We start from the raw sequence: 15,788 nt of genomic DNA on the forward strand, positions 1-15,788 counted from the left end.
CAGTTTCTTAAAGCTGATTCACATTTACTTGTAGATTAGACTTGAAAAGTAGTGGTTAAAAATGGAGCACACACTGCAACTGATTCTGATGTGGTTGGGAGGTCCAGCTCTTATGTTGTATTTCAGGGAGTGCCACATGTGTGCCATTCTCAGTTGACATTAGACATAATTTTTGTCAATTAAAATTAAATCCTTTTTGTACTGCTTTTAAAGATTGACTGATCTCTAAAATTTGTTAGATGTGCACCCTACAAAAATGCCAGTGCAGGGGGTACCAATGCAAGTTTCTCAAGTATAGGATTACAGTGATGCCCCGCTTAATGATTACCCCATTTAACAACAAATCCGCTTCACGACAGTGTTTTTGCGATCCCTTTTGTTTTTTCGCTTAGCTACAATTTTCCAGCAGCTGATCGTCGGGTTTCAAAATAGCCCCCCGCTGTTAGGACTGATTTTTTGCTCTACAGGCACCGGAAAATGGCTGCCCTATGGAGGATCTTCACTGGACAATTAGGTATTTCGCCCATTGGAACACATTAACCATTTTTTAATGAGTTTCAATGGTTTTTTAAATTTTGTTTGACGACGATTTTGCTCTATAGCGATTTCGCTGGAACGAATTAACGTCATCAAGTGAGGCACTACTGTATTTGTAAAGATGGGCACAAATCGTCAGTTTGTCCTTCAGCTGAGCAGGTGTTCGGGGCTTTTCAGCCTTGCCTCCTTCAGCAGTCACCCACCCAGAGGCAGGGCAGGGAAGCCGACAAAACAACGGTTCGTGCCCATCTCGGATTATTTGCTAATTGTCAAATTAATACAAATTTATATTAGTTCCAGTACATACTAGTTTCTTAAGGTTCAGATTTGATTAAATGTAGCACTTGTTACTAGAAAGAAACGCCATCTTCAAATTATGTTTCATCCAATTTGAGAATGGAATATTCCTTCTTAAGAATAAAATGTCAGTCCCCCCCTCCCAAACATGTTACATTAAGTACAGTGGTGCCCCGCATAGCGACGATAATCCGTTCTGGAAAAATTGTCGCTATGTGGATTCGTCGCTATGCGAAACAAAAAAGCCTATAGGAATGCATTAAAACACCTTTAATGCATTCCTTTGGGCAAAAACCTCACAGTTCAGTGAAAATCCTCCATACGGCTGCCATTTTCGCTGCCCGATAAGCGAAAACACAGCAGGTGGCCATTTTTTTACCCGGCGGCCATTTTGGAACCGCCAATCAGCTGTTAGAAAAAAATCGCTATGCGAAAACCGGTAAGCGAAACAGCTTACCGATCATTGCAAAGCAATTTTTTACCATTAGAAACATCGCAATGCGATCGCAAAAACTTAATCGCTATGCGGATTTGTCGTTAAACGGGGCGCCCATTATGCGAGGCACCACTGTATCTGAAAAGGTTTCGAGGCTCTGTGTGTTAGAAGGAAAAAAAGAGTAGCTTCGCATCCTTGAATAAAAGTCAGCTTCCTGTTGGTCCCTTTCTTTACCCAGTATTTTCTGGTGTGTCTGGCAGTGGCTTTCCAGTTTCTCAGGCATTCCTTCCTGCCACATGTTTTAAACCAAAAATTCCAGGGATTCAACTTGGGAGACTTTCTACATGTATTCTTCCAGAAAGATACAGTCACTCTTCCAAAGGCAGCCTCTCCAATTAAATAGGAAGGATGTTTTGCTGAAAATTGAAAATGGATTTTATCTTACCAAGGTTAACGTTCTGATGCAAAAGTTTGAGGGCTAAGTGGTTCTCCCTTTTCTGCTGTCTGCAGATTACTTTCTTGCCAAACTGGTTGGAGCAACAACCTGCTAGAAATGGGAGCAGTTGGATCTAGCTCTGCATTTACTTCCAGATTTTTCCTTCGATCGCCAAAAATTCAGCTGCCTTATTCTCCCTGCTTCTAAAAGACTCGAGTCTGCATCTTTTCCCCCTCGCTGCACCAGTTCTGATCCAGTCTATGCTTGTATCTCCTGCTCCTGTTTAAAGTTGTACGCACCCTTTAGATAATCTCTTAACAGAGCTTGGTCTATTAGCACTTCTGGAGAGCCCTGTGTTCTCTTTCTAGCTTCTAGAGCCGAAGTTCTGTGCATTGTGTAGCAGCAGTGAACAGGTATTTCAGGTGAATATACGTATGAGATACTACTATGCTGCAGACATATCTACTGAAAGGACTGACTGTTGGGACATGCTACTATCCACTTCCATTGTTCAGGCTATAATATTTCTAGAACTGTTTTTCCACTCTCTTCTTTCTCTCAAGTGGAACTCTAGGAATAAAACAAAACTCCAACAAAACTGTTACTGTGCGCCCCATTCATAAGTACAGCAGCTGTTACAAACATGCTTCGAGAGCATTCTTCAGGCGTCCTTGTCTGGAATTACATGGAAGTATAAGCTGTTCCAGATCTGGCATTACTGAGGAGGAACACCAACTCTAGTCTCTCAGTGCATCAGGGGTTGCACTGAAATGCAGCTGCATCATGATTCTGATAACATGCTTTCATCTAACTTGAAAAGTAGCTTCATCAATGGGACGTCTATAGATAAATGCATGATTGTTCAGCTGTACCCCATACTGAGCCCGGCTTGAGGCTAGAAAACTCTTTTACATAGGTGTTGGTTTTAAGGCTGGGATGGATAAAATATGGCCCTCCAGATGTTAAGGGACTGCAACTCCCAGCAGTCCAAGGCAGCATAGCCAGTGGTAAAGAAAGCAAGAGTTGTAGTCCAACAACATTTGTAGGGCTGCAGTTTGGCCACCCTAGTTTCAAAGTAAGCTTTAAAGGAAAGCCAAAGTTACTACTTGATTTAGGCCAGCTTGTTTTATATGCCATGGCCTCTGCCCTTTGTTGTCGTCCTCTTATGTGAACACATCAGATTTCCTCCAGCTACTTAATGGTCTGGATCTGGCCTCCTCCTGCAGCACAGTATCCTATTTTTCTGTGTGGATAGATGAACGAAGCTTTGCTATTGTCTTGCAAAAGGGGAGTAATAGTTTTTAGGTGAATCAAATGTTCTTTTCCCAGCCATTAAAAAGGTGACAGAAAAAGGGAGCCTATACATTCGGGGGGGGGGAGTAATAAAATAATAAGATAGCATCCTTTTTCTCTCTCTTTATAGGAATGTGAACAGCAAAAAATATGGTATTTGTTTAATATGCCATCAAGCATCCTGCATCGAGCAGGGGGTTGGTCCTGATGGCTTTATAGGCCCCTTCCAACTTTGCTGTTCTGTGATTCTATGATCATTTCCACCTTGAAACAACCCAGAATCAGGTTTTCAATGTATGTGAATTCTTTAGGAAGTCAGTTAACTACTGCCACTCCCCAAGGAGTTTCCATGGCTAAAGAGGGATTTGAACCCAGGCCTCCTAGTCAACATTCTATCTACACATTTACCTCCAGTGAAATCAAGTCTCATTCTCAACATTCAGAAAATGCTGCATAAATTATTGCTGAATGCTGAAATGAAGAACTTACTTTTTAAAAAGAAAATTCCAAACTTCAAATTCACATTTATGAAATAGTATGGATAGTAGCAAAATTATACTTTAAGTTTTATGTCACACTTCATGCAGAAGCAATTGGTAAGACTACTGTAATGCCAGTGCCAAAAAAAAATGCATTTTATTGTGCAATAACCTGTCTTAATAGGGTTTAGCTTAAAACAATAGACTAACATTATTCCACCCCTTATAGGCTGAGTGAGGAAAATACCTTTATCTGAAAAATCCACAATCCGGTACAAGGTGTTTATGTACGTACATGCGTGCATGCACAGACATATGCAAGGAACCGTCTCCAGGACTTTGTAACAAAATACGCAAGGAATTTAAATGGCTCAAAGCCAACCTTGGCTAATGTGAGAAGTGCTGTTTAACCATGATGGGGTCATTCAGCAGCTGAGTAATATATGTTACTTACTGTGCACTGGCACCCTTTGTAAGAGTGAGTCACTGAATTATGATATTGTAAGGGACGTGTGAATTAAAATTAAAGGTTCATACATATGTTCTAGTTTTCTTTGATGGCAAAAGGTGCCTAGTTCTTACAATGCTGCTGTCTTTCAGGTAGTCAAAATACAAAGTTCATACTGTACCCGATGAAAAGGCACAAAGTTGAAAACGCTGTAAGTTTGGAGCATAGAATCAGTCCTATTTTAAAGCCTTTCTGCCTAGAATTTATAAACTGTCCTTCACAACTGCAGAGATCTCTCTTCTTACTGGAGCTGCAGGAATCTCAGATCTGCAGGTCTGGAAGAGACCCTAGGGATCATCAATTCCAGCCCTTGTCAAGGGGCCATAGTGAGGAATTTAACTCCCAATATCTGGCTTTGCAGCCAGATAGCTGAACCGTAGAGCTATCCAGCAGTTTGATGTTTAGTTCAGCAGTTTGTTTAGTTGCTTAAGCAGAAAAAGAACAACTTGATTAATGGTGACGGCAATTTGCTTCATTAATCAGGAAGCAAATTACAATTTGAGAATTATTTCTACCACCAGTTTTCCAGAAATTGCAAATAGTAAGCACCATCTTACAAGAAACGATGAGAAATAATGAGAAATTGCTTTTCTCTGATCACAGTATCATACATCACCTGAAGTTTTTAAATCTCTGGCATCCCTTCCAACACTCTACTGAAGCTTGGTTAGTCCGTTATTACACATATTTGCAGGTGCTGCATAATTTACCTGTTGTGTGCAAATTAGATCTCCTTTAGTGTTGTGCACATCAGCGAATTCAATTTGTTGGAACTGGCTATAAACTGTAGTATAGATGGGCCCTCTGTGGCACAGATGCCTACTCTCTATAGTCCCTTCCACTCATCCCCCTTCTCTTCATGGATTAGTAGGTACAACACACCTGCTCTTTAAAATGTAGCTGCCTTGACGTTGGAGCCTCTGAAAAATGGGGTGGGTATGTTGACCTGCTGCCCTATGTAACGTAATTACTAAAATGGTACCTTTCGCTTATGCTAAGCCAGCCCTTATGATTTTGTGTGTATAATTGAAGTGGCTGTGGCTCTTATTTTAAAAATAAGAGAAGAAAAATCTACATACTGTGCAAAAGAAAACTTGCATTTTGCGCTTGAAACAAACTGCGTCAATCCAGAACCTAATTGAGCGTTATAGTGTCATTATGGTACTATTTTGAGACGGGGAGTATTCAGATTAATTTGGCAAAGGCGTGGTCGGGGCTGGGAGGGAGAGCACAAAACACACGCAGGGAGCAAGGAAGAATGCTTCTTTTTTATATTCCGTCCATCAGCCCCGGGCTGGGCGCTCCTTTTTTCCGAAAGGGCCAGCTGCTCGGGGCGCCGCTTTCTGTCTTCACCAGGCCAGCGTGCCTGCGGGGCTAAGACGCTCCTCGGCCCAAAGCAGCGGTCAAAGGTGCCCCGACGGCACTTCAAGGCTCACAAAATAACTGGCGGTAGTGGTGGTGCGTAAAGTTCCCTCAGGCTTTTTATCCTGCTGAGGAGGAGAGCTGCTGCTGCGGCTCCTGCTTCTCCCGACGGTTCTTCGAAGGCGGGCAGAGCTGAGGAGCAAAGGACGGGCGAAGCGCGCAGACGCCCCGGGGTCCCCCCTTTTCGGTAGAGGGCGCGTATGAGACCCCCTTGCCGGGCTCCAAGTCGGTGAAGCCCGGAACAGGAACTGCCCTCGGCAATCGCTTCGTGGGGAGGGGGGCGGCCGGTGCGCTCCACTTTGCCCAAGGGCCCGTGTGCACGGGCTGCGAGGCTCCCGCCGCCGCCGGCGGCGGCATCCTCTTGTGCACCGCATTGAGGAGAGCACCGCGCCTTTCCTGCAGGCGGTGCTAGGAGAAAATTAAGCTGAATTGGATCACCTCCCGATCCCTACCCCCATCTTCTTCATAAGTCGCAAGAAGCCCTGCTGCAACAATGCTGTGCTGCTTGCTGGTGGGGAGGCCTCCTCGTTCAGGAGAAAAGACGCCCCCCCTCCCGCTTTCTCGGCTGCCGCAAGCGAGAGAAGGCTTGCTTGCACCCGGGGAAGGGTGGGAAGCCTGCACGTCGTTGAAAGTGGAAGCGGCGGTGAGGGGAGGGGGAGTTTGCTTGCTCTCTCCTGGTCTATTTCTTTCTCAGTGAGCGTTCCCAAGTTAACCTTTAAGGCTAAGGGGACCCTTCCTTCAGTCTCGCCCCACCCGCGTCTTGGGACAGGGCACCCCCGGGCCTCCAGCGTGTCTCTGCAAAAGGCCGCCCGGCCTTGGCCTGCCTCGGTCTTTCCAAGGAAGGGCGTTATGGCCACCTCGCAGAGGACGTTGATCCATTATGAAGTACTTTGCAATCTTGAAGTTACAATAAATACAGGGTATTCTGATTTCTCCCGCATCCCAAGACTAAGCAGTTTATTCTCGAAGGCTTTCACGGCCAGGATCTGATGGTTGTTGTGGGTTTTTCGGGCTCTTTGGCCCTGTTCTGAAGGTTGTTCTTCCTGACGTTTCGCCAGTCTCTGTGGCTGGCATCTTCAGAGGATAGCACTCTGTCCTCTGAAGATGCCGGCCACAGAGACTGGCGAAACGTCAGGAAGAACAACCTTCAGAACAGGGCCAAAGAGTCCGAAAACCCCACAACAACCACTAAGCAGTTTCTTGGAAATAAGTGGGCTGAGGTCCAGGGAAGCTAATGCTAGATGAAACAGGTCACTGCCGGGTGATCATTATGTACCATCAAGCTGCTTTCAACCTATGTCTTCCTTTGGTAAGATTTCTGAAGTACTGTACTGTATGTGGAATATCAAAGGAGTGGTTTACCATTACCGCAGTTTCCAAGACCAAGAAGGGATGTGAACCCAGGTCTCCTGAGCCCTATTCCCACACTCCATCCACTGTGCCCCATTGGTTCCCATTCATATTTAAGATGCCACAGGACTGGTGGTGATGGTTTCAACTTCTATATACTGCCCCATAGCACTAAAGCATTCTCCAAGTGGTTTTCAATATAATTATGCAAACACTTTGCCCCCTGTGTTGTACTCTGGTACGCGTTTTATTGACCTTGGACAGATGGTCCTTTTACAGTATAGACTAAAATCCTTGTTCCCTCCTTTTTTGGATATCTAACTAGGAATAAATGTTTTGTTTTGTTTTATTTTGCCTCTTCAGATCATTTCAGGCTGTCATTCATTCATTCTCTCCCCACCCACCCCACCCTCTCTCTCTCTCTCTCTCTCTCTCTCTCTCACACACACACACACACACACACACACAGCCACCTTGATAGGTGGGGATCACAAGCTGCCCATGCATGAAGGAAATTAGAATATCAGCTGAGATTAGAAAGAGGAAAGAGGCTGGGTGGGTCATTTCAACACATCTCTAAATCGGTGCTTAGCAACTTCGCTTTCTTCCCAGTGACAGCTCCGCCTCTCAGAGCTAGAACAGTATGAGGGGGGTGGAAGGCTGTCTGCTTAATTCTGGAATGGTTTGCACTGATTTCAGGTCTGCCACCTGCAGCTGAAAAAATAATTAAAATGGGCGAGGGACCCAAAGACTGGTTTTGGCATTCCTTCTCTGTAGCTGAACAATGAGAAAATGATTGCTGTCTTTCCCCCTTGAGGATGGGTGCCTCATCCTTTCAGGGAAAGGGAGGGAAAGAAGAGGGGAGAAGCGGGGTGGGGTGGGGGAGACAGACTACCATGGTGCTTTCTCATAAACGTTGCCTGCAAGAACAGAGACACTGTTTTAGATATGTCTCCTTTCACTGAAAGTTTCTCCAGTGGGTACTAAGAGCTTTAATAGGTTCTTGGACAAATTCATGGAGGCTAAAGCTATCAGGGACTACTACAGTACGTAGATGGGTATTTTCTTCCTATTTTCCCCTATTCTGTTTTTCTTTTATTGTAATTGTTATTGAACAATCATGTACATTCTTGTGTCTTATTGTTTTATTCTGTATTGGAAGCGGCCTAGAGTGGACTAGTAGTCCAGATAGGCGGGGTATAAATCAAATAAATAAATTCATAAATAAATATTTATCTTCTCTCCAGTAACAGAGCTTGAAAGCCTTAGTATATCAGTCACTGAGGAGCATTGTTATGAGGTGCTGTTGCTCTCTTGTCATGCTTGTGAACATCCAGTAGGCTTCTGGCGAGTCACCATGTGAATAGACTGCTGAATCAAAAAAGTGATTTCGTCTGATCCACTGCTACTCTTAGGGGTAAGATCACATAGTCCACTGCAAGTTCTCTTCTTCGTAAAGCATCCTTGGGATAAAACATTTGATCACTGAAATGGAGGGTGTGAGAGTATTCTAGGTCTTGCCAGCTGTCCCCTCATCCCCCAATTTGCCTCCTCTCCTACACGCTCACCCCTTTGTCAAAATGTTGGCCTGGCACCTGGTATGTAGACTTCTTTGAAAACACCTCTTTAAAAGTCTAGCTCATGACACTGTATGTTCAAACAAATACAGTATGCACAAAAGTTCTGTTGTGTACACATGTGGTTGAAATTTTTAAAGACTGTATAAAACAGGGATAGCCAGATGCATCTGGGGTGCGGTGCTATCTTGATCTGGTCATAAGTTGCCTCTAGGAAAAAATGATCATGTACCCGAAGATCTTCACAAGTGTTTGGTGTGGGGAAAGACTACTGTATCTGTCAGCCTTTTGAAACAAAATCCTTGATATGTACCCTTGCTTAGGCTGTAGATGCTTTGGATGATCCTTCTGGGGACATAAATCCAGAGATACAAGTCCCGTTGTAAAGCAGTGGGAGCCAAACACTTCGGCCTCATTATCTGGACTTAGCTGTGCTGAATTGTCAAAGTTGATCAAAGGCATTTCCTTATCTAGGCAAACAACAAAATGGCATGTCTTCTGTTTCATATCCAAATTTGACTGATCCCCTTTAAAAGCACTCCCAACACAAGCCAAGGCACAAGCTTGCTTCATGGATGCAGGTCAAACTGAGGGCACACAGATTCTGACACCAACGCCTTTGGTCCTTGGGAAAGAAGCTCAGTTTGTAGGGCTGGCCCCGCAAATTTCTTCTGTCTAGATTGTATCAGCATTCATTTTTTTATGCCACTGATCTCACAAGCTGACACTCCAAGCAGGAAGACTTTACACATTAAAATAAAGTTATATGGCTGCTGGAGGCTGTGGCACTCTGTCTCCCACTCAACCCCAACAAATAAAATATCTGAGATAAGCAACCAATTGCCCTCTCTAGGTCTTCTGCTTAAAAGTGGGGTGAGCCCAAGCTTAGGGACAGCATCCCAGCAACATTTTCTGCACTCTTTTGTATGAGGCTGGTGAGTGCAGTTTGTTATCTTGGGAACAGTTGCCATAGAAACAAGCAGAGGTGGGAGGATATATTTTTTTCCCACCAGCAAGGAAAAAGGGCATTTTAGGCTAAAATCCTTTGGATAATCTCAACTGTGAAGTCATGGCAAAATCAAACATCTCAGTCCCAGATGCAAGCCTTGACTCTTTGGTCCACCCTTAGACACTTGAACCTCCTGGAGAGGCACAGCAAGGCATCCTCAGAAGCAGCCTGGCTTGTGGGGGGGGGGGGGTTGAGGAGGGATGGAAATGGCTGCAGTCTGTGGTTGGGACAATATTTCACTGTTGGGTTCCACCGTCCATTGCTCTTCACGTGGCACTGCTCTGGACAGACACACTGGCACTGGCTTCTGTGCAGGATGCTTGATGGAAGATACAGTACTTTATCTATTTTGTACCAACTGACCTTTAAGCTGCCACTCTCTTTGGCCACCCCATGTAGACAGCATCCTCCTTTCACATCCGAAATGTACAAGTCAGTAGGACAAAGAAGTGCAGCATGTTTATTGACCCAAGTTAGATGGCTGCAAGAGATAGTTTATTAGCAAGACACCCACCCAAATTAAAAAGTGCAAAAGTAAGAACTCTTAACTTAGAACAATGGCAGAGGTTAAAGCCCCCTGGAAATGGAAAGTACACTTCACTAGAATCGCTAAGCCAGTTTGTTGGGCCAGAGTTTGGGCCTGTTACTTTTTGGGTTACAATTTCCAGAATCCCACAGACAGTGAGAGTCCAAAAAAACAACATTCCCAAATTCTGTGTAGGACTCAGCTGCCAACATTACACAGACTATCCAGGTTGTAGACCTCTGGGAGGCTGTGAGGGTTCAACTTTAGACTTCTTTCTTCGTTCCGATAAATCAGGAGGTTTTTGTGGTTTAGAAACAGGGGTGAGGTTTATTGGTGTGTTCAACAGGTAACCATGTCAACAAAATTATTCCAACATTTCTCTCCTTCTGACAATGGGTCAGCCAGGGACTTCCATTCTTCATTTAGGAACAGATTTCATTCGCCTGAGTTCCACGGACCCAGCCAGTCTATAGATACATTTGGGTTCCCTGCCTGTGCTGCCTCACCTTCCAGCAGGGGCACGGTGTTGTTGTCCTGGACGTCCACCCACACGGAGCATACCTTGGGCGTGTGGGTCTTCCAGGATCCTCCCTGTACCCCATCTTCCTCATTTCGCTCACCCTCCATTCAAATCTCTCTCTCCTTTCTCTTTCTACTTTCTCTCTTTCTTCCCTTAGCTTTCTCCTCCACTCTCTGGCTTCTCCTCAATAAGAGGATCTCAGGGGAATTTCTCTCCTCTTTCTATAATCCACCTCCTCTTTTGGGACCCTCAGCCTTTCCCACACTCCGGTCCAGGGGTCCTCCATCCAGACCCACTCCCAACCTGGTGGTAACTGTTCTTTCCTCCTCTTTATATCTGCTGTTCCCGCCTCTGTCTCCAATCTCTTCTTCTGCTCTATTCGCACCGTTTCCCCCTGAATTCCTCTAACAGTTAACCTTTGTATTTCTCCTTCTATTTCCCAGGTATCTGTCCCTTGCTGTTCTGTTCTCTTAGGAGATGAGGCGGGCAGGCTCTATATCTCTTTCATGGCGATAAGGGGAAGGGACGGCACTCCAGTGAGAGGGCTATCACTCGCCCCCGTCTCACAGAGGTGCCATGTTGGAAAAAGTTGATCTAGGCCAGGAGGTACATAGAGATGCAACCAATATAACACCAAACAGCACCAATAACCAATGCACTTCTTCACTCAGTTTGTCAAATCTGGGGAAGCATGAGAAACATTTTGCTTTTGCTGTCGGAACCCATGGTTCCCCATAAATGTGGGGGCAAAGCAGGGAAAGATCTGGCACCTCTATCCTCCCCCAGTGTTGACAGTGAAAGCTAAGCTATTCCAGCAGCCCTTTACTCAGAGAGGTTTACACTCTACTCCCTTGGTTAGATTTCCAGTTCTGTAACATCCTATTATTATGTATACATTATTGTGATTTTGACAATGAAGATATCAATGCCAATAAAGGTTTGTATGTAATGACAATGAAGATGGGCATGGCATGCTCACAAGCACACTCCGATGGGCATGGAGCACTCACAGGTGAGTGGGGCGCGCACATGTACATGCCTGCAAGAGTGCCACACCCACTCACGAACACACCATGACCATCCACGAACACCCCTACTCACCTGCACTGCATGAGAGCATGCCACACCCACCGTGTGTGTGGGGGGGGCGGGAGAGCTGTCTCCGTGGCCTGGTCCTGTGAAGCCCATGGACCTGGACTCAGCCAGGGGTTCAGAACCCCTGTTCTAGGGTATTAGCTATTCCACGCAATGTTGTATCATCTGCAGATTTGACAAGCATTCCCTGCACTCCCTCATCCAAGCCATTAATAAAGATATTGAAGAGCACCAGGCCCAGGACTGAGCCTTGGGGTACCCCACTTCTGATCTTTTCCCGGTTAGAGAAGGACCCATTAATCATCATCATCCTCTGAGTAAGATTCTGTAGTCAACACTGTATCCACCTTACACTTGATCTATCCAGCCCACACCTAGTTAGCTTACTAATCAGGACATCATGGGGCACTTTGTCAAAAGCTTTGCTGAAGTCAAGATATACTACATCTACAGCATTCCCTCTGTCTATCAGGGAGGTGACCTGATAAAAAAAAAGAGATCTAATTAGTTTGGCAGGATTTGAAATCTCCCATCACTACTACAATGTGTCTCTTTGAAAACCCTGCAATTTGTTTTCAAAAGTTTCATCCACTTCCTCTCTTTGATTGGGCAGTCAGTAGTAGACTCCAACTACCAAGTTCTTTTTGTTTGTTTGTTTTTTTGCCCCAGCTAGATTGATTCAGATGCTCTCGATGGGACAGCCAATCTCCTCCTCCTCTATTACTGTGCAGGAATGCATATTTTTGACATATACTGCCACTCCACCTCGCTTTTTATTCTCTCTGTTCTTTTTGATTTGTTTACAGTATATCCCTCAGTTGCTGTATTCCAGTCATGGAAGTCATCTCACCAAGTTTCAGTTATTCCTATCAAGTCATAGTTACCCTCCTGAATTAAAATTTCCAGTTCTTGTCTGTTTCCCATACTCCTGGCATTCGTATGCAGGCACCGGAGGTTGTGTGATTTGTGGCCTGTTTGTAAATTTTATGAATAGTATTATGATTATTCGTATGATTATTATTGTGATTATTATTGCTAATGTTATTATTGTTGCCCTTTTGATCAGTTTGGTCCATTCCTCTTATTGTGTGTAAAGCTTCATCTACCCTTAACTCCATGCTTGTGTCTCCCTCCCCCTTTCAATTCAGTTTAAAGCCCTCCTGATGAAGTTCTTCATGCTGTGGGCAAACACATTCTTCCCGGTCCTTGTTAGATGCAAGCCGTCTCTTGCTAGCTGCCCTTCTTCCAGGATGTTTAGCCCGTGGTCCCAAAAACCAAATTCCGTCAGCCAGTCATTCACCCAGAGGATCTTCCTTTCTCTTTCGATTCCTCTTCCGAGGATGGATGAAAAAACTATTTGGACCCCAAAGTCCTTGAGTTTCCTTCCCAGAGCTTCAAAGTCAGACTTGATTTCTAGGTAGCTCCTCTTGGCTGTGTCGTTTTTTTCCCACACGGACAAGAAGAAAGGGATATGTATCTGTAGGTTTTATGAGTGATGGCAATCCTTCCATCACATCCCTTATCCATCCTCCAGGGACACAGGGAGACAGCGACCTGGTGACTCCATGGATCCTTCTGGCATATTTTGTTCTCAGTTCCACATAGTAGGGAGTCCCCTGCTATAACTACTCTCCCCTTTTCCTTTTTGTAGGGCGTGGGTTCAGAGACTGTATCTGCTGCACTTCAGCCCTACTCATGTCCTTTTGTGGGGTCTCTTCTGCATGTTGTGGAGCAAATCAAACCTGAACTATCTCTGGAGGCAAAAATATTGAAACTGAGGCTGTCTGACTTTGGGCACACTGTGAGAAGGCAGGATTCTCTGGAAAAGATAAATCATGCTGTTGGAAGGCAGTAGGGAAAGAGGAAGAGCATATGTGAGATGGACTGACTCCCTAAAGGAAGACTTGAGTTTGCAAGAGCTGAGCAGGGCAGCTGAGGACAGGAAATGTTGAAGATCATCCATTCATGAGGTCACCATGAGCCATGGGTGGCTTGACAGCACCTAACAACTTTTTATTGAACAATAATCATAACAACAGATGGCTGGGTAGTGTGGGTGGCATATAAATTGAATAAATAAATAAATAAATAAATAAATAAATAAATAAATAAATAAATAAATAAATAAATAAATAAATAAATAAATAAATAAAATTATTGTTCATATTTTGAATTTTGTGGGTCAGATACTGGCGTCAGAATGCAAATTCTTATAGCTCAGTCATTTAGGCCTGTTGACTGTGGAGCCAGAGGGTGGGAGTTCAATTCCCCACTGTGGATCCTTGAGAGGGGCTGGATTCAATGATCCATAAGGTCCTTTCTAGCTCTGTAGTTCTAAGATTATTATTATTAAATGGCAGCTACAGATGTATTTCACATAGCTGAAAGGCTAGGACCATTAGGGGATCTTTCCCCTTTGGATTTTGAGAGACCCACCTAGTCACCTCCTTTTGCAGGTTCCGAGTTACATTTTTAGAAGGCTAAAGAAGGGGTTGTACTGGGGAGGAAGTTGAGAGAAGGCCCGCCCACCAGCCCAGCTCCATGCCCTGTACTGTAATCTGAATCCAGTATGCAGTGTTCCAGTATTTATTTTGCTTCACTCAAAGCCCACCTGACTCTGTCTTGAGCTGCTGTTATATGCTGAGAATGTGTCTCAGCTAAGCTTAGCTGAAAACAACACTCTCTTCTCCCCATGTTCCAAGTGGACCTATCCTCTTATGCTACCCTCACCATCGTCTTGCAGCCTCCTGATGTCCTGCTTTCCTGGGATGAGCAGTGGGAGGCTCCTTTGCAGGGGTGAGTGATGCTGTCAGTTGTTGCTAGGGAACCGCTCCTTACCCTGCACGCCATGTGGGGAGTGGTGGCAGCAGCAGTTTTCTTGCATACTCTTTCCTTTCTCTCAGCTCTAGGCTTGGTCTGTGCAGCTCATTCTATAGGAAAGGAACCTGGTTTATTGAACTGGAGAAATTTGCAGTCACAGGCTCCAGGTTCTTATCTGCCACAGAGAATTCCATATGCCAAAGAATGATGAGGCTGTGTACCACTCAAATGCAAACTGAGGTACTTTCCAAACTGAGTTGGGTCCAAACTGAGCCATGTTTAGAACAGACCCGTTGAAATCAATGGGACTTAAATTAGTCCCATTGATTTCCATCGGTCTGCTGTACACATGACTAGGTCTGGATCCAACTCGCTGCCTCTTGTGCCTTGGCACAGTTTCCCTTCAACTCTTCTGACCTGCAGATCTGGGACGGCTGCAGCACAGAAAAGTCAAGGCCTGTTTATACCAGTCTATGTGGGGCCTCTTGGTCTTCCCCATGTCTGCTATGTCCTCTGCTGCCCATGCCACAGGTGGTTGACCGAAGAAATAGAAATGGTAATAATCATGATGTGCTGCCAAATCTATTCATATATATATAGTGTATATATGGAGATTACCCTTGTCAGTATTTCGTAGGTATGAAGTACTCAAAAGCAGTTTACTAGTCCTTCCTTCCCAAGGTATTCTGGGACTGTGCAGCTTGACCAAGGCTGACTGGCTGTTCTTCCAGGAGGCACCCTCAGGAATCAATCTCCTGACCTTAACTCCAGCTCACTGTGAGCTAAACAGTATTCTCTCTCTCTCTCTCTCTCTCTCTCTCTCTCACACACACACACACACAAAACTACAAAGGTCCCAGACTACAAGGGAAAATGGAGAGAGGAGGGCATGTAGGGAGAACATGGTAATGTTGCAGGAAAAGATGGCCTAGTACAGGGATTGAGACCCCCCATTTTCCTCCCTGAAAGCAAGACTCTACATTGCAAAGAGCTTTTAATAGGATTTGCAGTCTGTCTGGCCTGTGATGCATTAACAGATGGTGTAAAATTCTCCAAGGACCCTAACTGAATTATGTGAGTGAAACCAGAAAAAAAGGAACAGAGGGAATTAATGCTAAGTAATTTATTTATTTATTTAAAAGACTGGGTGTGTAAAAGTGGCCTGTTCCAGTAGGAATGCAATGTTCTATGTGTGATGCTAAGTAAGCCTGGGTTCCTACCCACGCACAGGAAGTGTCATTCTGGGTCACATTCCTCAGGGGGCAATGGCCACAGCACAAAGAAGCTGAGTCACAGCCAGTAACCACTTGCTTTGCCCCATGGTGAATCTTGAAATTCCCAGACTAGCCATTCTTTCATGACAAACATGGCAAACAGCGAAGGGCTCCTTTCCACAAGTTTCCCCGTGGCAACCTAGGGCATCCCATTCATGAAGAACACAATGTTACCCACCAGATCTGCACATAGTGGCTGGCACTGCCTT

This window comes from Pogona vitticeps, chromosome 2 (genome assembly GCF_051106095.1).
Source record: "Pogona vitticeps strain Pit_001003342236 chromosome 2, PviZW2.1, whole genome shotgun sequence".
Classification (NCBI taxonomy): domain Eukaryota; kingdom Metazoa; phylum Chordata; class Lepidosauria; order Squamata; family Agamidae; genus Pogona; species Pogona vitticeps.